At 47.0% G+C, this 21,121-nt stretch overlaps 1 protein-coding gene across 1 annotated transcript in view; it reads left to right on the forward strand.

Annotated features, from left to right (window-relative positions):
• DNAI4 (dynein axonemal intermediate chain 4) overlaps positions 1-21,121 on the forward strand; it is a 365,428-nt gene that overhangs the window by 32,443 nt on the left and 311,864 nt on the right. The gene's annotated exons all lie outside the window — the stretch shown is intronic.

Here is a 21,121-nt window from a genome sequence, read left to right on the forward strand (position 1 = left end):
GATATTATTATTGAGACATCCTTAAAGTAGTACGACAATCTCATAGTCTATATCGAGGAAAGCTTCAGAACTTTGTGTTTGGGTTAAGTTTCCAAAATGATTGAAAAAATAATTTGTGATCACAAAAACCGGACGATTCCACAACACCCGACAGTCACAATGGAAAGGAGCATGATGTCTTTACAACAGGATATTTACCTATACCATGAAAGGTAAGTATATTTATGGTTTGTCTGTGTGTGTGTGTATGTGTAAGTAAGTATATATATATATATATATATATATTAGGTCATGTGATCAAGGCTCTAAGGAGCCGAAACGCGTAATGGCCGGCATGCTGATGGGATAATAAAGAATACGTTTCAGCACCTTCTATGTGGTCCGTGCTCCATTCTTAAGGATTGAAGTGCCAGTGGCAGTGGCAAGTGGAGTGCTTGTGAGATATATATATATACTGGCAGGTCCCACCAAGCAAAAGCAAACATAACTCTGCTTTCTGTCAAATAGCTCTTGCTTGCAGAAAGCGGAGTTTTCATCTGTTTCCCTGCATGCATATCTGCGTACAGGGAAACGGATGAAAACACTGCTTCAGCAAACAGGGAGCTGCTATTTTATGACCATGTCCTAAGTGATTTAATATGTGAGATCGTAAGCAGTGCATTGTGGGGCGTAAGTTTTAGTTAGCTCAGATAAATATAACTGCTGATTTCTATGGTTTTGTTTGAGTGACATCTGAGCCTAACTATAACTTCCCTGTAACCTTTTTATGTATAAATATTCTCTGAAAAAACAAAGGTTACAAGAACGTTATAATTAGGCTCAGACAGATTTCACACACAAAACCAGAGAAATTCAGCATTCATAGTTACCTGAGCTAACTATAACTCACGCCCCTGCAATGCACTGCTTATGACCTCACATATTACATCACTGATGACATCATCCAGAGAGAGTAGGTGTTTTGTAAAAGTTTCTGTTTTTATCGCAAGAAAGATGAACACTGGCGTCAGTCCAGAAAAAAAACCCAAAAAACAAAAAGGCACGATGCGTTTTTTTTTTCTGGACTGACGCCAGTGTTCATTCTTCCTGTGATAAATACAGTTGGGACACTAAGACTGGAGGTGCTGAGATTCCCTCCAAGAATCGCCACCATTAATTTAGACGGAGTTCTATATTGCCACCATAAAACTGGATTGACTTTGATCTGAGGATTAGTGACAGCTCTGATATCTATATGAGCTGGGTTGAACATAGCTCCACGACAAGGATTTATCGTGTTGAGTCCGACTAAGAATAGGGTCTTTTCTCATATGCAATATCCATTGTCCTGAAGATGGTCTGACGGACTGACGCCATTTAAGACCGAAACGTCGACTTCATCATCTACTTCCAAAATATTGATTGTATCCAGTGATTATTATTCTCATTAGGCGATATGTCATTGATATTGCTGTTGGAATAGATGTTTTCTTCATGAATTGTAGAACACATTTGATTTCACCTCTTTCATGAATTATTGCTGAATTCACTGTTCACATGTACTCCTTTTTAACGTGATCTACATATATGTAAATATTTTTGTATTTTCAACAAAAGATATTCCCGTGTTTTGTGCTTTATATATTCATTCATTGATTTAGTCAGATGACAATTGGGTGTCTGTTCGAATTAGACTCACCTGTAGAGTAAGTCCAATATAAATAACCATAGAACTTTCTTTGAATAAAATCCCTTGCAGGCATCTTTACCCGTCATTTTCAGATTCGGCCAAGCCTCCAAGGGTATATTGGGTCTCCCCTGCTATTATACACTATTTTCACTTAAAGCTATAAACTTAAATGTTTGTGGATTTTTAATTTGCGTGCAGTTGAGCAGCCATGAGATGTTTACACAGGAGAGTTTGTAGTTAACAAACACGCACCTAAGGTATTGGCGCGCATTACAGGAGCACCCGGGCTACATTACTCAAGGTCAGCTTTTTTAAGGCAGCAGTAGGCTAATTGATTTGCACAGAATCACAGCATATACTCAAGCCGAGACTCAAACAGAACTTTGTGTTTTTTCCTAGAACCCCCAGTTCGCCTCAAGGGCTATATTAATGTATTCATGTTTTCATTGTAAGGAGCTATGTGTACCCATCCTTTGAGGCTATATGGATTTTGCCGTGTGCCAAGTCACATCTTCCTGCACTGCTCACATACACTGGCACGATGCTTTGATGCATTACCGCCGTGTTGGTGTTTTGCCACCATCCGTCTTTACATCATATTTTTGATTTGCACTCTGGAGCATGCAGGGTTAAGACAGCGATACCGCACACTCCAGCCCTTGCACGCTACCTCTGCCCTTGTTTCTTGACAGCCCATTGCTGTTCTAAAAATGCCTTGCGCCTTTCCTTGGATGTTTGTTTCAAGGCGTTAGCTGACCTTTCATGCCAGAACTGAATTTTCATTGTTACCGCCCCTATGCTTTCGCTTCTGGCCTCCTGCCTCAGCTTGTTCCTGTGGCTTTCCTCCAGATGTCGCTTTGCCCTTTCTCACTATGGTTTGTTTTGGCCCGCTTGTCCTCAGAGTAAAAACAACGTGGGCAGTGGTGATCATTATTCGTTACCATTCTATTGCCAAATGGCAAAATAAAATTTGTTTGTGTAAAGAGGACCATGAAATAACACATCAAAAAGGGAAAACTCATGTTTCAGCACAGTAAAATAACGTCCACGTACAGACTATGGCTTCCTACTGTGAAAATAGGTATCCATGTAACACAAGAGGTGAACCAGAGGTTCGAGAGAAAAAAAGAAAGATCACTAAGCGCTGTTCCAGTCTTGGTGCCCTCCGTGTTCTTTAAGGTAATTGTAAGTCTCATAGACAAAATGTGCTTGAACTGGCAACTTATTTATTTCACATTTCTGATAATAAATGGAAAGACTGTGGACATCGTAAATTGTGAGCTGGAATGCGTTAGTCCCTGGTGACTACTTCCTGCTGGAGCATCTAGCGCAAAAATAAAAAAGGAAAAGCTGGTCTGAATTTTAGATGGTGACATTCACATTGAAGCAATTGGAGTTGCTTTTTATGAGCTTTTAATTGTTAATTGACAACTGTAATCCTAAAGAACTCCAATTTAATTGTTTCAAATGTGAATGTCACCATCTAATATTCAAGACTAGATTTTCATTTTTCAGGGCCGTGTAGCATTGTGCAGGTTCACTTTGTCTCAATCTACATGCTCCAGCAGGACTACATTCCAGCACCACATTTATGATTCAACAACAATAATGAACTGCATTCCCTAGACGCTGGCCATAACAAATTGTTAATTATTCGTTGCAGCGGCCCATCTGCTCTCAATGGCAGGTTTTGCACTATGGTGATCTGACAGTCAAAGTGTTTATTTATAGCTGCCAAGTCTTCAGATTGCTTATGTGCAACATATTCATAGTTTCATTTCCATAGTACTTATGTCCAATTGTACAAGTGGCTCACTACAGTAACTGTTTGACGTATTTAATGCAGTAAGATATGGGGCAAGTGTTTAAATTCTTAATCACTACACATTCACAATTGCTTTAAAACCTTCTTTCTTTCTCAAATTTGCTTTAAAATATCCCATTTGCGACTGGTTTCTTCAAAGTTTTCTCTCCAAGCCCGACATAACACTTATACCCAACCTTTATGCCAACGACTTTCAAATGTCACCAGCCTCCACTGTTCACAGGGGGCGGGGGGGGGGGGGGGGGCTATTGAATGATTTGATCCGTTTGCAGAATCTAGTCTTCCCTGGTGCCCAGGCAGTCCCCACTTATGTTGGTAGAGGCGTCGAATCTATAGTGGATCACTGTTTCATTTCCACATCGCTTCTCCCCACTGTGGTTGATTACTTTGTTAAATGGGTGGGGTGGAGCGATCACAACGCTTTAGTGCTGATTCTCTCCCATCAGACCCAAAGCTCTCCAGAGTCATCTTCAGCTCCACACCAGTTTGCTGTCGCAGAACAAGGGAGGTGGATTAGGTGGGCGAAAATTGTCCCCAATAATTGTTTTAGGTCTCTTTTTAAACACTACAGTTTAGAGATGGCGAATTGTCTCAACCCTGACTTATGCCCCAAAGACTTTCTTTTACCTTTTTTTCAGCCCCTTGTGCTCCAGTTAAAAGTGCCCTTATGGTGGCTGGCCCAGGACGTCCTGCTTCTAACAATCACCAGTGGTTTAATAAGACTTTTCAAAGGCTCTGGGGGCCATAAAGGTAGCACTTAAATTATGACAGAGAGATAGGGTTGAGATACGACTTCTAAGATCTATATATAAGAAGGCTTTGAAAGATAGTAAGGAGTCCCTCAGGAATGACATCTGGGGAGGAGCTAGTATATGCTAGCAATTGCTACAGTGACAGAGTGTCATTTTGGAAAATCTTAACCCCCCCCCCCCCATTCTGGCAGTGGACACTTTATCTGACCTGGCACCGGTTATACCAGAAGCTCAGAAGCCCATTCACTCAGGAGCCCCCACCGAACCCTGACTGCAGCACATGTTCCACAGAGGCGCCATAGCACCTGAACTACGACGTACAATCAACTGCTCCCTCTAAACAGGCACCTTCCCTGACAACTGGAAGCATGCAGATGTCAAACCCCTCCTCAAGAAGCCCTCTTCAGACCCGATGGTCCTCAAGAACTACAGACCCATCTCCCTCCTCCCCTTTGCCACCAAAGTCACCGAGAAGATCGTCAACAACCAGCTCACAAACGTCATAGAATCCAACTCAATCCTCAACACCTCTCAATCCGTATTCCACAGCAACCACAGCACTGAGACCACCTCCTAGCCTCCACTGACGACATCTGCAATCTCCTCGACCAAAGCCCCATGGCAGCACTCATTCTACTGGACCTCTCAGCAGCTTCCAACACTGTCTGTCACTGCACACTAGCCGCCAGACTCCATGACCCCGGCATACAGTGAACTGCTGTAGACTGGATCCGCTCCTTCTTTGCTGGCCGAACACAAAGAATCAGACTACCACCCTTCCTCTCTGAACCCACAGAGATCAGATGCAGAGTACCCCAAGGATCCTAACTCAGCCCCAAGCTCTTCAACATCTATGTGGCCCCTCTCGCAACCATCATCAGAAAACAAGGACTTAGCATAGTATCTTACGCCGACGACACCCAGCTCATCCTATCCCTCACCAAAGAACCCCACATCAACAGATGCAGCTTCTAGGAAGGAATGATGGACGTCGCATCCTGGATGAGTAGCAGCTGCCTGAAGCTCAGCATGCAGAAGACAGAAGTCCTCGTCCTTGGATCCACCCCCTTTGCATGGGACGACACCTGGTGGCTCCCTGACCTCGGCAACCCTCCCACACACACAGACCACGGGCGCAACCTCCGCATCCTACTCGACTCCTCCCTCACTATAAACTGACAGGTCAACGCCATATCGTCCACGTGCTTCAACACCCTCCGCATACTCCAAGACCTTCACGTGGATCCCCCCCACATCCAGAAAGACATCACCCACGCACTCATGACTGGCAGACTGTACTACGGGAATGCCCTCTACACCGGAATCAACAAATCTCTACTCTACACACTCCAGATCATTAAGAATGCCGCAGCCAGACTCGTCACCAGCATCCCACGACAAGACCACATCACCCAGCACCTACTAGACCTCCACTGCCTTCCTGTCAAAAATAGAGTAACCTTCAAGCTGCTCACACATGCCTTCAAATCCCTCCACAACACCGGACCCCAACACTTCTATGAAAGAATCTCCTTCCATGCCCCCAAGAGAAACGTCTGCTCTGCCGACCTCGCCCTGGCCGAAATCCCTCGCATCCATAGAGCCAAAACAAGAGGAAGAGCCTTCTCTTACATCTTGGCCAAGACAGGGAATGCACTCCCTCCTCAGCATCAGAAGAAACCCCCACAGTGCAAGCATTCAGGAAGGGCCTCAAGACCTGGCTTTTCGGATGACTCTGAGCTGCCCAATATCCCCCCCCCCACCTTCAGCGCCCTGAGACCCTCATGGGTGAGTAGTGGGCTTCACAAATCCCTGATTGATTTTATTGATCGGTTCGCCCATTTCTCATCTATCAACTCTCTGGATGATAGCCAGGGCTTGCCACCATCTAAGGTTAGTTTAGTGGAGGGTAGATCTCCCTGTCACTTTTTTCATCTCCGAGGTTATTGGTGCTTTCAGCCTCCTGTCAAAGCATAAGGCCCCTGGCCTTGACAGTGTTCCTGCAGATTTCTTTAAGGGAGATATTACCATCAGGGCTCCCTTACTGACAAATATCCTAAACGCTGCGGTTTCCTATGGTTCCATGTACTCTTGGTCTCAATATATTATAGTCCTGGTTTTTTACATAAGGGGATAGAAGGGATCCAAAATCTTACAGACCTATTTCACTTATAGACACCACAGTGAAGGTTCTGGACCAGGCTGTTCTGAAAAGGTTGATGGTTTGGGCGGAATAGAAGAATATGATTTCCAATTATCGGTATGGATTTAGAACTGGGTTAAGTTCCATCGGGCAAGTCTCAATATCTATTTACTGATTCAGAAATACACTGTGGTCAAGAAAGGGACTGTCTTTTTTGGCTTTATGGACATTTCAACAGCTTTTGATAGGATGAACCAATCAAAGCTGGGGCCTCTCTTACTGTCATTGGGGGAGAAGCCAGCATTAGTTTCTTTTATGGCGGACCTTCATAGGGAAATGTCGGGGTCTATTAGATTCACAAATGAGGGTGCTTATACGAAGAGCTTTCCTATCACCCGTGGAGTACGACAAGGTTGCAACCTGGCTCCAGTTATGTTTCCATCTACATTAATGGCCTGGAAACAGCACTAATGGAAGCCCCGGGGGACACTCCTAGGGTGGGTTAGCTTGCAATATCAGTCCTTTCATATGCGGATGATGCCATCCTTATTTCAAGGACGGCATTAGTCCTCCAATGCCTCTTGGAATCATACGTATCTTTTATGGAGGCCTTAGATCTGACCGGTAAAATATTCAAAATCTTTTCCAATGAGGCTGGGGGGTCAAGCCTGTTAAATCTAGGAAACATTTCTGTCATAAAGTCAGAATTTCCCAGGTGTGCTCTTTTAATTACCTGGGCATCCTGTTTGATGACAAATCCTCCTGGGGCCCTTCCCATTATTACAAGAAGTCTGCTCTCGCCAGGTTGTGCGGAGCAGTAATGGTTTTTAGCTCACGGGTGGGTAGGAAACCTGTAGCAGAGAAGTAATGGTTTTTAGCTCATGGGTGAGTAGGCAACCTGTGATCGCCATGATCTAGGTGTATAAGGCCAAGTGCGTTTCAGTGGTTAGTTATGGTAGTGACATCTGGGGGTATCGGGATTGTGACCTCATACAATAGGAAGAAAACAAGTTCCTCAGGCGGCTGCTGGGTGTTCCATTGGGTGCCTCCACATTTGCGGTCCTTGAGAAACGTAGTATTAGTTATATCTCAAACGTCGACCTTTTGGAAGTTGGATCTCTATCTGGTATAAAAGCGAACCCATATTGAATAGAATGATCATTCAAGGACTGCCTTTCCTTAGACAACCATAAGACTATCTCTTGGTTGAATTATATAAAGTGTGCATTCTTAGCCCGGGGTCGTCCCAACCTTTTTACGTATCCAAAAGGGATCACTAAAGATGACTACCATTGGGTCAAACAAAATGTTCTATTGTGGCTATCGGCTCACCGTGAGGACATGGAGTTTCGTAAACCGTTGGCTCAGGCTTATTGCCTGGTGCCGACAGTCCCATCTCGAGAGCCGTACTTAACTGGAGTGAACAACATTTATCACCGACATCTTTTATCCAGGTTTAGGATGAATGTGTTACTCCCACTGGTTAGTTTTCCTAAAGAATGGGTGGTAGGTGGCTATTTAGGCCCATGTTGGTGTGATGGTTCCTCAGGGCAGGCGTTGCTGCATGTCGTCATGCTTTGCAGTGATTATACTTTGCCAAGGAAAAAGCATTTGATTCCAGTCCTATAGGAGGCTAAATTCACCCAAGTGAAACCAGCCATGCTTTTCCTTTCCATTCTGGAGAATGTTTTCCTATGTGTATGTATGGGTTACATTTTGAGCAGTGTGGTAAAAATTTGAGGTGCCTGACCATAATGCTTTCGGTGTTTTTAAAGAATGTCTTTTGTATTTATTGGCACCTATATATATTGGATCATCTGGTACCTGCTAATATGTCGATTCTCCTTTGATTTATTGTAAATTGTGAGTCATGTATATATATTTTATTGGTTTTTATTGTGTTTTTATAATGTTTTCTATTTTTTATGGTTATTTATTTAACCTAATTGAAGACATTTTCTTCTTCTACTGCATAAGTTAAATTACTATTCTTTCTATACTACTAATGAGTTATACTATTTTTAACATATGTCATCTGATCTATAATCCTGTTTTTAAAGAGGGTGTGCTATTTATCCGTGACCTAGCCTCTATAATGACTAATGTTCCATGCTGATGTAAGTGTATGGTTGTGCTTTGCAACTGTCTAAACTGTTCATTGAGACATCACTCCATAGTAATGGCTGAGTATAGTTCTGTTTTATGACATACTAAGAAATTTACTTAGAACTCTTTCCTTTGTGATGAATGACTGTAGTAGTAGATTGCAATAAATTCACCTGTTCATTAAGACGTTTCTATAAGGTTGCGGCTCAGTGTCGTAGACATTTACAACAGATTCGCCTCTCGGCTCACACCTTTCTCCAGTATAACCAATAATTTTACTAGTGGTTTGTGACTCAATGGCCTGTCCACTAAGACCTCTCTACTGGTTTTATATTGTAATGGTTTGTGTAAATCTGACATTAGCACTAAAACCTGTTTCCATCTTCACGAATGGTATTGTTGTGGTTTGCAATCGACTAGCCTATACGGTTAGACACTTTACTTTGGTCATTAGTGTTTAGATTAGTGGTTCAGAAGAGACTTAACTATCCACTGGGAACTGTCTCTTAGGTAATAAGTGAGTCTAGTAGTTGATATGGTTACAGCGAGCTCTGTGCCATACGTCTCTCACCAGTGTCCTCTTCTTCTTAAAAAACAAAATTAAATGGTATTTTATTAAGTATATTGAAGTTTACTTTGCTGGATGATGTAATTTAATTTGAGATGTCATCAGGGATGCCATCAGTGATGTCACTGACCATTTCATGAGTGATTTAATATGTGAGGTCATAAGAAGTATATTGTGGCAGCATAAGTTATAGTTAGCCAAGGTAGCTATAACTAATGAATTTCTATGGGTTTGTGTGTGTAAAATCTGACCCTAACTAGAATGTCCTTGCAACCTTTTGTTTTTTTTCATTGATTTTCTAAGTTCTTTTAAATTCTATTTCCCTAACTATAACGTCCCTGTAACCTTTGTTTTTTTCCTAGTGGATAGGGTTATTGTTGGTAAGGGAAGTTTTAGAGGGATAAGGGAAAAATGTGGTAATGGTATATTTAGGGTGTTTAGGAATGGGTGAGGGTATTGGGATATAAGGGTATTTCTAGCATTTAGGGGTGAGTAGGGGCATGGGTGGTAAGGGTGTATTTAGGGTTTAGGGTGGGTGAGGGTATTGGGTTAATGGTGTTTATAGGGTTTACAAGGGCATAGAGTGGTAAGGGTATTTGTAGGATTATGGAGTGGGTAAGGGAATGAGGTGGTTAGGTTACAAATAATATGTAATGCAAAACTAATAGGGGGTTGAGGGAACATTTAAATGGTAAATAATTTGAAATAGATAGTGGGCCTGGGTTAGGAGGGTCATCCCCAATAAATATCTATTGAAAAAAGTGTGTGTGTGTGTGTGTGTATGTGTATGTATGTATATATATATATATATATATATATATATATATATATATATATATATATGTCATGAAAAAAATTGCCGTGCAAGGAGATGCCACACAGGTGATAACAGTGCCTCCATTTAATGTGGGCAACAGACACGTTACATTTAGCCCCACCATCTGCATCACCAAACATGTTTCGGGCATTCCGCCCTTGTTCACTGGCTGCAACACAAAGTCCCGGCAGCTGTGTGGACTTTCATATCCTACCCCGCCCAAATGGGACTTCTCCATGCCCGATGGCATTCTGGGGTATGTAGTCATACTTATACCTAAATAGGTGCTGTGCGAGGCTTCGTGCTCAAAATTAAATCCCAAGTGGGTCCCAAGGTGAGGTAACACAACAGTGTCCGCTGAATGAAGCACCCCACATAACTCGGCAATTATCAGCTCCTCCAGGCGCCCCAATGTCAGGCACCTCAGGTCCACAAAGTACGTGGCAGGGCATCTCTGTGGCGTGGCATGCCGCAGTTCCATGTCATGAAAAAAATTGCCGTGCAAGGAGATGCCACACAGGTGATATCAGTGCCTCCATTTAATGTGGGCAACAGACACGTTACATTCAGCCCCACCATCGGCATCGCCAAACATGTTTCGGGCATTCCGCCCTTGTTCACTGGCTGCAACACAAAGTCCCGGCAGCTGTGTGGACTTTCAAATCATGCCCCGCCCAAATGGGACTTCTCCATGCCCGATGGCATTCTGGGGTATGTAGTCCTACTTATACCTAAATAGGTGCTGTGCGAGGCTTCGTGCTCAAAATTAAATCCCAAGTGGGTCCCAAGGTGAGGTAACGCAACAGTGTCCGCTGAATGAAGCACCCCACATAACTCGGCAATTATCAGCTCCTCCAGGCGCCCCAATGTCAGGAACCTCAGGTCCACGGTGGACCCACTTGGGATTTAATTTTGAGCACGAAGCCTCGCACAGCACCTATTTAGGTATAAGTAGGACTACATACCCCAGAATGCCATCGGGCATGGAGAAGTCCCATTTGGGCGGGGCATGATATGAAAGTCCACACAGCTGCCGGGACTTTGTGTTGCAGCCAGTGAACAAGGGCGGAATGCCCGAAACATGTTTGGTGATGCCGATGGTGGGCTGAATGTAACGTGTCTGTTGCCCACATTAAATGAAGGCACTGTTATCACCTGTGTGGCATCTCCTTGCACGGCAATTTTTTTCATGACATGGAACTGCGGCGTGCCACGCCGCGGAGATGCCCTACCACGTACTTTGTGGACCTGAGGTGCCTGACATTTGGGCGCCTGGAGGAGCTGATAATTTCCGAGTTATGTGGGGTGCTTCATTCAGCGGACACTGTTGCGTTACCTCACGTTGGGACCCACTTGGGATTTAATTTTGAGCACGAAGCCTCGCACAGCACCTATTTAAGTATAAGTAGGACTACATACCCCAGAATGTCATCGGGCATGGAGAAGTCCCATTTGGGCGGGGCATGATATGAAAGTCCACATAGCTGCCGGGACTTTGTGTTGCAGCCAGTGAACAAGGGCGGAATGCCTGAAACATGTTTGGCGATGCCGATGGTGGGCTGAATGTAACGTGTCTGTTGCCCACATTAAATGGAGGCACTGTTATCACCTGTGTGGCATCTCCTTGCACGGCAATTTTTTTCATGACATATATATATATATTATCTACTGGCGGTCGCCAGTAGATTGTTATAGTTAGGACCGTGTTTCCATAGGAAATCCGAAAATTCTATTTTGAATAACTTTGGCGCCGGTTGACGAATCCTCGCGAAATTTTCAAAACTAATGGGGCGCTCCGCTCAGCTCCTACCCTGAAAGTCTCGGGGTGATTTGTCAAGCGGGGGCTGAGAAAAAGGGGGGGTCCCAAAACGCGTTTTCCCCATGCATTTTCCCATAGGACCTTTAATCGAAGGTACAGCCCGAACGGCTGAACAGAATTACTTGAAATTTGGCAAAGAGGTAGTCCTCAGGTCAGGCATGTGCCTTTTGCATATATGGTGTTCAGTAGTTCCTGAGAAAATTGCAGTTAAAAGCACATAAATATCTATAAGCGTGCACCGTGCGCGCACGGTGCGCGCACCTTAACGTGCACGAGCGTAATTCTGATTGGTGGTTACATGTCAGTCAACGTTCGAATCGGTCGAAATCAGGAAGTGTGGGCCGCCATTTTGTGTGTTGTGTGTGTGACAGGGAAAAAGAAAGGTGGAGAACGTGAAAAGGGGGCAGGGTAGAGCGTTCCTGACCCCCTACCCTTTGTCAGGGGGTCCCTGAAGGACCCCGAAGGGTGAATTTTTTTTTTTTTTACATTTTTTTTTTCAAAAAATCGCGGGGTGCGCGCACCTTGCGCACACGGTGAAAAACCTTAAAAAAAAAAACACATTTTAAACGAGTGTAAAATAAATATATAAAAAATATAATAAAACATACATAACTTAGCATTTAAAAAACCTTACAAATTCACTTAAAAAACCATAGGTTTCACACACGTTATAATTAGGAATTAGCATTTAAAAAACCTTGCAAATTCACTTAAAAAACCATAGGTTTCACACATGTTATAGTTAGCTGGACATTTCACTCGTAAAAAACCAATGAAATTCCCCCGTTATAGTTAGTTCAGATAACCATAACTCGCGCGACCGCCACTCTATCACAAGGATGATGTCATCAGTGATGTCTTGAGTGATGCCACTGACCATGTCATGAGTGATGTAATATGTCACGTCATCAGCAGTGGATTGCGGGCGCGCGAGTTATAGTTGTCTGAACTAACTATAATGGGGGAATTTCATTGGTTTTTTACGAGTGAAATGTCCAGCTAACTATAACGTGTGAAAACTATGGTTTTTTAAGTGAATATATATATATATATATATATATATATATATATATATATATTATATCTCAATATTCTTGTGGGTTCATTTATAGACAATCTATTCTTTATTTGGGGAGGTGCTTTCTGAAATCATTGGATAACAACAAACTGAATGTCAAATTCACTTTTGATATCCAAGATAAAGAACTCAGTTACTTGGATATTGGGATCTACATTTAAAATGAGAAATTTTGCACAAACTTATACAGGAAACCCAGTAGTACAAATAGCATTTTACATGCCAACAGTGATCACCCGAATCATTAAAATGGAGCGTCCCGTATGGGGAGTTTCTTAGAGCCAGGTGGAGCTGCTCAGAGGAACCTATCTTTGATCAGCAAGTAACAGAAATGTATGAAAGGTTCAAAATATGTGGCTACCCAGATACTGTATTGTCTGATGCTCTGCAAAGAGCCAAAGCAAAGAAGCCAGACATACTGTTAGTTAAACCAAAGGAAACTTCGAGAGCTGACAAGGAGGATACATCACAGATTATGATATGGCACATCAAGAAACGAGAGAACTGTTAAAAAATTATTGAAAGCTCCTCAAAATGATTGGGTATCTGAAGTATACTATCTGAATCTCTCAACATAGCATATAGAAAAACAGCCTCATTGGGATATTTGTAACTAACACATGAAACCTGAACATCTGGAATCAAATTTCAGTACGAATTGGCTAACAAATAAAAATGAGAAAAGAGGATTTTGGAGATGCCCCAAATACAAAGCTTGTGGACATGGATTGAACGCCACATAATTTGTAACAATATATTGAAGGAACTATGAGTGAAATTAAGGAATAGATCATTTGCGAAAAGTATTTCATGGTGTATGTCTTGGAATGCACATGAAGTAAAAAGTATATGGGAAGTATTGTTAATAAACTCTGCATTTTACATATGTGAGCAATAAGAAATCAGGATTTCCAATATTCCATGGGAAAGCACATCTGGGAGGAGCATAATGGTGAAATTAATTGTATGAAATATTATGGAGTAAAACATGTTGCAAAAAATGTGAAAGGGGGAAATAGAGAACTAGATCTACGGAGAGCAGCATCTAGAATGATTATCTTAATGGGTATGGAGATTCCACATGGTTTGAACACAGATGTGGAACTATATGCGCATTAATACATTGTTTTTTTAAATTAAATGGAATTCCGAGCAACAGGGAACATAAATTGATTTGGAGAAAAAACATGTGAGGTCTGAAAGAAGGCTAGTAAATATATTAAATCCTTCCTATTAGATCGTACAATATTTCTAAGTTTTATAGGAAGGTTATTATATCTAGGGTACAATATTTTTATTATGACTAATTGAGTAGTTGTAAACTGCTGTATGCAAATTTTGCACATGGATTAGTGTTTAAAATGCATTTGCATGTTATGAAACTTATAAATATTGGAGGAAAATTTCTTGTACCTTTTCAAAAATTTACATTTGATTGTTTACGTTTAATCTAATATAATAGATACATTTATTCATTTCAGATAATCATTGATATGATCAAATGTCTGTGGAATTCTGCACATAGATTTTTGTTTACATGATTATTGTTTATATAAGTGTTGCACTTTATGAAACAAACATACTTGAAGAATCAAAGAGGCATTTGCACTTTTATTACCTATATTGAACAATAATGTTTTAAAATCTACGTTTAAAAGTCAATAGGATAGACAACCTACAGGTGCCTAGATATCCTTATGAAATTCAAGGAATTGTCAATCTTTCTCTTTGATCCCCCTTCTTTTTGTCTCCATATATTTAATTTAAAAAAAATATATTTTTATTATTTCCATGACAGTTCCTGTAAGATATTCAACACATACATATCTTAGCAATGAAAAATGACATTAAAGTCAGACAAGCACAAGCAATTTGTAGAAAGAAGAAAAAAAAAATACATAAATCAATTACAAAAAAAATATAATAATACTTCGATATTCTTCATCCTGCTTCAAGGAAATTTGTAAGCCCTCCCCAAATTAACAATCCAATAAGTTTCTTCCGAACCCCCTTCAGCGCATACAAATTCGATTCAATTTCATAAATACGATACAACTTCGCTCTCCAGAATTCAAAAGTCGGAGCCTCAGGTGATAGCCATTCTGTAGCGATGCAAATCCGAGCGACAGTCATTGCAAGGAATAAGAAATACCTATGTTCTTTTAATACAGAATGACTATTTGTTTTCTGGCCTATTCCAAGTAACATATGTGTAGAGGAGATCTTAAAAGGGCATAGGAATACCAATGACATAAACGCTTCAATACTGTTCACAAAATGCGACAATTTGATACAATTAAAAAAAATATGCACCATATCAGCTGCCGGATCCCCACATCGAAAACATTTCCCGTCATATTTATCTCCCCACGTTGCCATACGTTTAGGAGTATAATATAGCCTGAAGACCGTCTTGTAGACTTGAGCTTTTAAATTAGCAGCCAAACAAATCTCTTTTGCAAGAGATAAAGATTCCTAAATATCAATTTGAGGGTCTCCCAGTTGATTTATCCAATACTGATTATATTTTTGGATATCATCATGTCTAAATTCCATCAAAGTCGAATAGAGTGGGCCAATCCTTTTATGAGAGCGGATCCCCTCTTGTTGGACAGGCCACACGAAGGGCTTGCTCCCTCCCCGCACGACAGGGCCCGAGCTCCGGCCCACCAGGCATAACCCACGAAAAGCACCTGTACCCCGTCTCACGACGGATCTTCTGCCCTCGGACCTCTACTCATCACGGGGCCCAGCCCCACCGGCTCCCCCGGCCGGTTCAAGCCGCCATCTTGGGCCCTGCACCACGAGGCCGCGTGGCCTAGCCCCGACCCTAACCCCGGGCCTGGCCGGCCCCGACATCCCGGCACCACCATCCACCCGGGAGGTGAGCGGACCACTTGGCAGGTCAATGGGAGGACGAAGTGTCAAGAGCTCTTCCCCCGCCAGGTGCCGATCGCCTCCAGCTCCCCCAGGCGCTGGCTCCACCCCCTGCTGGGTGTCTGGACACCTTCATCCCGGGCCCTCCGACCTCCAAGTGCGAGGGTACGGACATCAAAGGGCGGCTGCCCTATAACTGGGGCAACTCCGGAGCAGGAAGGCAGTTGTATCCTGGAGTCGAGAGACCCCGAGAGAACTCAGCCTTGACGGACTACTGGCGCTGCCGTAGCCCGCTCTTGTGAACCATCGTCCTGCCTGCTGGCGCTGCCGCGGCCTTCTACAACATCCATCCTCGTCGGGACCTGCTGGCGCTGCCGCGGCCCGTTGTAACGACCATCCTCACCGGGACCTGCTGGCGCTGCCGCGGACCGTACCTCGACCATCTCCACTGGGACCTGCTGGCGCTGCCGCGGACCGTACCTCGACCATCTCCACTGGGACCTGCTGGCGCTGCCGCGGACCGTACCTCGACCATCTCCACTGGGACCTGCTGGCGCTGCCGCGGACCGTGTACCGACCATCTCCACCGGGACCTGCTGGCGCTGCCGCGGCCCGTACCAACTAAGCTCGAGGATTGTGAGCTAATCATCATCTCATCCAAACTACCTGACTGGTAGACAGACTGTCCCGCTACCCCGTACCCTGCTTTGAGAGACTTGAATCGAGGGGACCCCTGAGTCCAGACCTCCTTGTACCATTCAACCGTACCCTAAGAAGTGCTTATAAAGAACCCTGAACCTTATCCGTGTGTGGTATCTGTCTGTGGGGGGGAAGTTACTTGTCTGTACGATCGCTGGAGACGGCTCTCCCTGGAGACCTCTCCTCCTGACCCCGGCCGACCCTCCCGGTCCGTCTACCCTTTCTAACATTGGTGGCCAGCGGCGCGATCCGAATCAACGCGTAATCGTACAGAGAGTAGCTCACCCCACGACAAAAACACAATGTCAGCCAAAGATAGCAACTCCACCGAGAAATTCCAAATGGATAAAATAGAAGAATACAACCACCGCGAACTGAGACAATTCTGCATAGAACTTGGCATTGCTACCACCGGCCTGAGTACCAAAGATGATCTAAAACACGCCCTAGAGTCGTGGACAGAAACTGGGGTCGCCGGACCCTCCGACCAAAGCAGCATCACACCAGAGGGGAACGCCACGGCTCCCGAGGAGCGGGGAACGGGCCTCTCGCAGGAGGAGATCCGAGAAAGAGAAAGAACCAGATTGCACGAGTTGGAAATGGCACGACTCAAGATGGATGGGGAACTCAAGTTAGCTGAACAGAAACTCAACCTCGAGCACATGCGGCTCCGAGATGAACGAGAAGAGAAGCAGAGACAGAGAGAGCTGGAGGAGAAAAAAATAACGCTCGAGCACGAGCGCAAACTGGCGGAAATAGAACTTCGGAAACAGAATAAGGAACTGGGGGTGCCTGAGCGACCACACACCCCGGGGCCAATCGAGAAAAAAGTCCACATCCCCAAGGATGTTGTCCGCGAGTATGTCCGAGAAGACGACATACAACAGTGGTTTAAAGCCTACGAGATCGCCATGACCTCCCACCGGATCGACCGGAGTGATTGGGGAGCCGGACTTTGGGGGAGGTTTATCAACGAGGGTCGCGATGCCCTACTGCAGCTCCCAGATCACCAAATGTCGTCCTACGACCACATGAAGGCTGCCCTCCTCACCCGCTACGGCCTCACACCCGAGATGTACCGCCAGAGGTTCAGAGATTGCACCCGGATCCCAGGTACAACTTGGGTAGAATACGTGAACTATTTCAGCCGTGCCTTCGAGGGTTGGATAAAGGGGAGCCAGGTCACCACCTACGAACAACTCTTTAACCTGATGGTATGGGAGCACCTGTCAAACAACTGCTTCGTCGAGCTCAGGCAGCACCTCCTCGACAGTAAGCTGACTGACCCCCGGCAGCTCGCCGCCGAAGCTGACCGATGGGAAAGCACCCGAGTGGGCCGGAGGGGGCCACACGAACAGAACAGAAACAACCAAGGCCAGCACCGTCCTCGGGGAGGAGGAGGGGGCCAGGGGCGAGGGAGAGACGCCTTGCCCGCAACACCCGTGGCCAGCACCCCGGCTCCGGCCGGTCGGGGCAACCCCCCGTGGCGTCCTGGGGTCCGAGCCAACGTCACGTGCCACCGATGCCAGCGAGTCGGCCACTACGCCAATGACCCGAGCTGCCCGCAGAACCAAACACCCAAGCCCCGCCAGGTAGCTGCCGCCGCCCTGGGGGAAGAGCGATCATTGGAGGAACCAGAGGAGTATGAGCCGGCCCAGCAAGAGTGGGAACCGGCCGCCATGGTCCTGGCGTGCTTAGGGGGAAGAGACATGGTCCCGCGGGCTCCCCTACCCGCTAACACCAGGAAATACGGTCAGTGGGTGACCATTAATGGACAACGAGCCGAGGCCTTGCGTGACACAGGCGCCAGTGTGACGGCCGTCCGCTGTCACCTGGTGAAGCCCGAGCAGATCCTGCCGAACATTCTCTGCCCCGTCCGCTCGGCAGACAACTCTGAAAGTATGTGTCAAATGGCCTGCGTCCCATTCGAATGGGGAGGGGTCTCCGGCCTGTTGAAGGTGACGGTCCGGGACGATGCCCCCGTGGACTGCCTCCTGGGGAATGACCTCGAGAGTTCCCCGTGGGCCACCGTTGAGAGAAGAGAGCACCTGGGGATGCTGGGCCTCCCGGACTGGGCCTGCATAACCACCCGGTCCATGGCCGCCCGTGCCGTCCCTCGATCAGAAGAACCAGAATGGCCAGCACCCCCGCCCCCAGTCGCCCCAGTAGAAGACAACGACGAGGCCAGCCTCCCAGACTCGACGACCGAAGGGGACGCGCAACCCCAGGACCTTCCTGACCTGGCTCAGTGGCGTCAAGAAGGGGGGCCCACCCAAGAACAGTTCCGCCAGGAACAAAAGACCTGTCCCTCCCTCGAGGGACTCCGCCAACAAGCCAGCGCCCAGAACACAGGGGACTCCACCGGAACTCACTGGGTCTACTGGGATAACGACCTGCTATACAGCGAGCAAAGAATCGCCGAGCTGGGGGCCGGTCGAGTACTGGTGGTACCTCTCCGCTTCAGAGACTTTCTGCTCAACCTGGCCCACGATGTCCCCCTGGCTGGACACCTGGGCCAGGATAAAACGTACAGCCGCCTAGTGACCCACTTTTTCTGGCCGAAAATGAGGAACGACGTCCTGAACCACTGCCGATCTTGCCCCACATGCCAAGCCAGCGGGAAGAGTGGTCGGAAGCTGAAAGCCCCTCTGCAACCCTTCCCTGTGGTCACCACCCCGTTCGAAAGGGTGGGGATAGACATCGTGGGGCCTCTGGACCCCGCACAGCACAAGGACACAGGTTCATCTTAGTACTGGTGGACCATGCCACCCGCTACCCCGAGGCGGTGCCCCTACGGACCGTGACAGCTCCGGTGGTTGGCCGGGCCCTAATGGGGATCTTCTCCCGGGTAGGCTTCCCCCGAGAAGTCGTCAGCGACCGAGGCACGAACTTTATATCCAAATACATGAAGTCCCTCTGGCAACACTGCGGGGTCACCTACAGATTCACGACCCCCTATCACCCCCAAGGGAACGGACTAGTGGAGCGTTTTAACCGCACCCTCAAGGGGATGATTGGGGGATTGGAAGAGCCCCTCCGTCGCCAGTGGGATGTACTACTCCCGTGCCTCCTCTTCGCTTACCGAGAAGTTCCCCAGAAGTCCCTCGGTTTTAGCCCTTTCGAACTCCTGTACGGGCACCCTGTGCGAGGGCCCCTCAGCCTAGTAAAAGAAGGTTGGGAGATGGCCCCCCTAAAGACCCCTCCAGACGTCTTCAAATACCTCCTGGCCCTACGCAACCAGACCCGGCGCTTCAGAAAGATGGCCAAGGCGAACCTCGAGGCCAGCCAGGAGGACATGAAGAAGTGGTATGATCACAATGCCTCCTCCGTTGAGTTCGAGCCTGGACAACAAGTATGGGTGATGTCCCCCACCGAACCATGTGCCTTGCAAGATAAGTGGACGGGGCCCTTCAAAGTGGTCGAGCGCAAAAGCCCCGTCACTTACCTCATCGACCTGGGGACCTCCCGGAACCCCCTTCGGGTCCTCCACACCAACCGACTCAAACCACACTTTGTGCGCTCAGAACTCAGCCTCCTGATGGCTACGGACAGTGGGGCAGAGGAGGACTCCGAACCCCTCCCGGACCTTCTGAAGACTCAGGAGAATGACGGCTCCGTGGACGGGGTCCGGCTCTCTGACACCCTCACTTCGGAGCAACGCCAGGGCTGCCGGAACCTCCTGCTGCAGTTTGCTACCCTGTTCTCCCTCACCCCCGGGGTCACCCCTTGGTGTTTGCACGATGTGGACACCGGGGACAGTCCCCCTGTCCGACACCGGGCCTACCGCGTACCAGATCGGGTACGGGCCTGCATACCGGAGGAGGTGGCCAAGATGCTCACAATCGGGGTCATCGAGCCCTCGGACAGTCCCTGGGCCAGTCCGGTTGTATTGGTCCCCAAAGCCGCTGCCCCCGGCACCGCACCTGAACTGAGATTCTGCGTCGACTACCGGGGCTTGAACGCTGTCACCCGGACCGACGCTCATCCGATCCCCCGAGCAGACGAGCTGATCGACCAGCTGGGGGCCGCCCGCTACCTCAGTATCTTCGACCTAACAGCGGGCTACTGGCAGATCGGCCTCACACCCAGGGCTCAGGAACGGTCAGCCTTCTCTACCCCCGATGGCCACTACCAATTCAAGGTCATGCCCTTCGGCATGAAGAATGCCCCCGCCACGTTTCAACGCCTCGTGAACCAGGTCTTGGCGGGGCTCGAAGAGTTCAGCGCTGCCTACCTGGACGATATCGCTGTATACAGCCGCCACTGGCCCGACCACCTCCGTCACCTCCAAGAGGTCCTACAGGCCCTCCAGCGGGCCGGCCTCACAATTAAGGCCGGCAAGTGCCAAATTGGCCAAGGGTCTGTGACCTACCTTGGGCACCAAGTGGGAAGCGGGCTGGTGGCCCCGCTACAACTTAAGATTGCTGCCATCCAGTCCTGGCAGCCCCCCGTCACCCAGACCGAGGTCCGAGCCTTCTTGGGGCTCACCGGCTACTACCGGCGGTTCGTGAAGGACTACGGCAGCATCGTGGGGCCCCTCACGGGTCTCACGTCCAAGAACCAACCAAAGCGGATTAACTGGACCCCCGATTGTCAAGCGGCCTTCGAGAAGCTGAAGGCCGCCCTGTGCACCGCCCCTGTGCTCCAGGCCCCCGATTACAGTCGGGAATTCGTGGTACAGACCGACGCCTCCGACCACGGCATCGGAGCCGTCCTTTCTCAGTTAAACCCCGAAGGTCATGACCAGCCGGTGGCCTTCATCAGTCGA

Source organism: Triturus cristatus, chromosome 4_2 (assembly GCF_964204655.1).
Source record: "Triturus cristatus chromosome 4_2, aTriCri1.1, whole genome shotgun sequence".
Taxonomy (NCBI): Eukaryota; Metazoa; Chordata; class Amphibia; order Caudata; family Salamandridae; genus Triturus; species Triturus cristatus.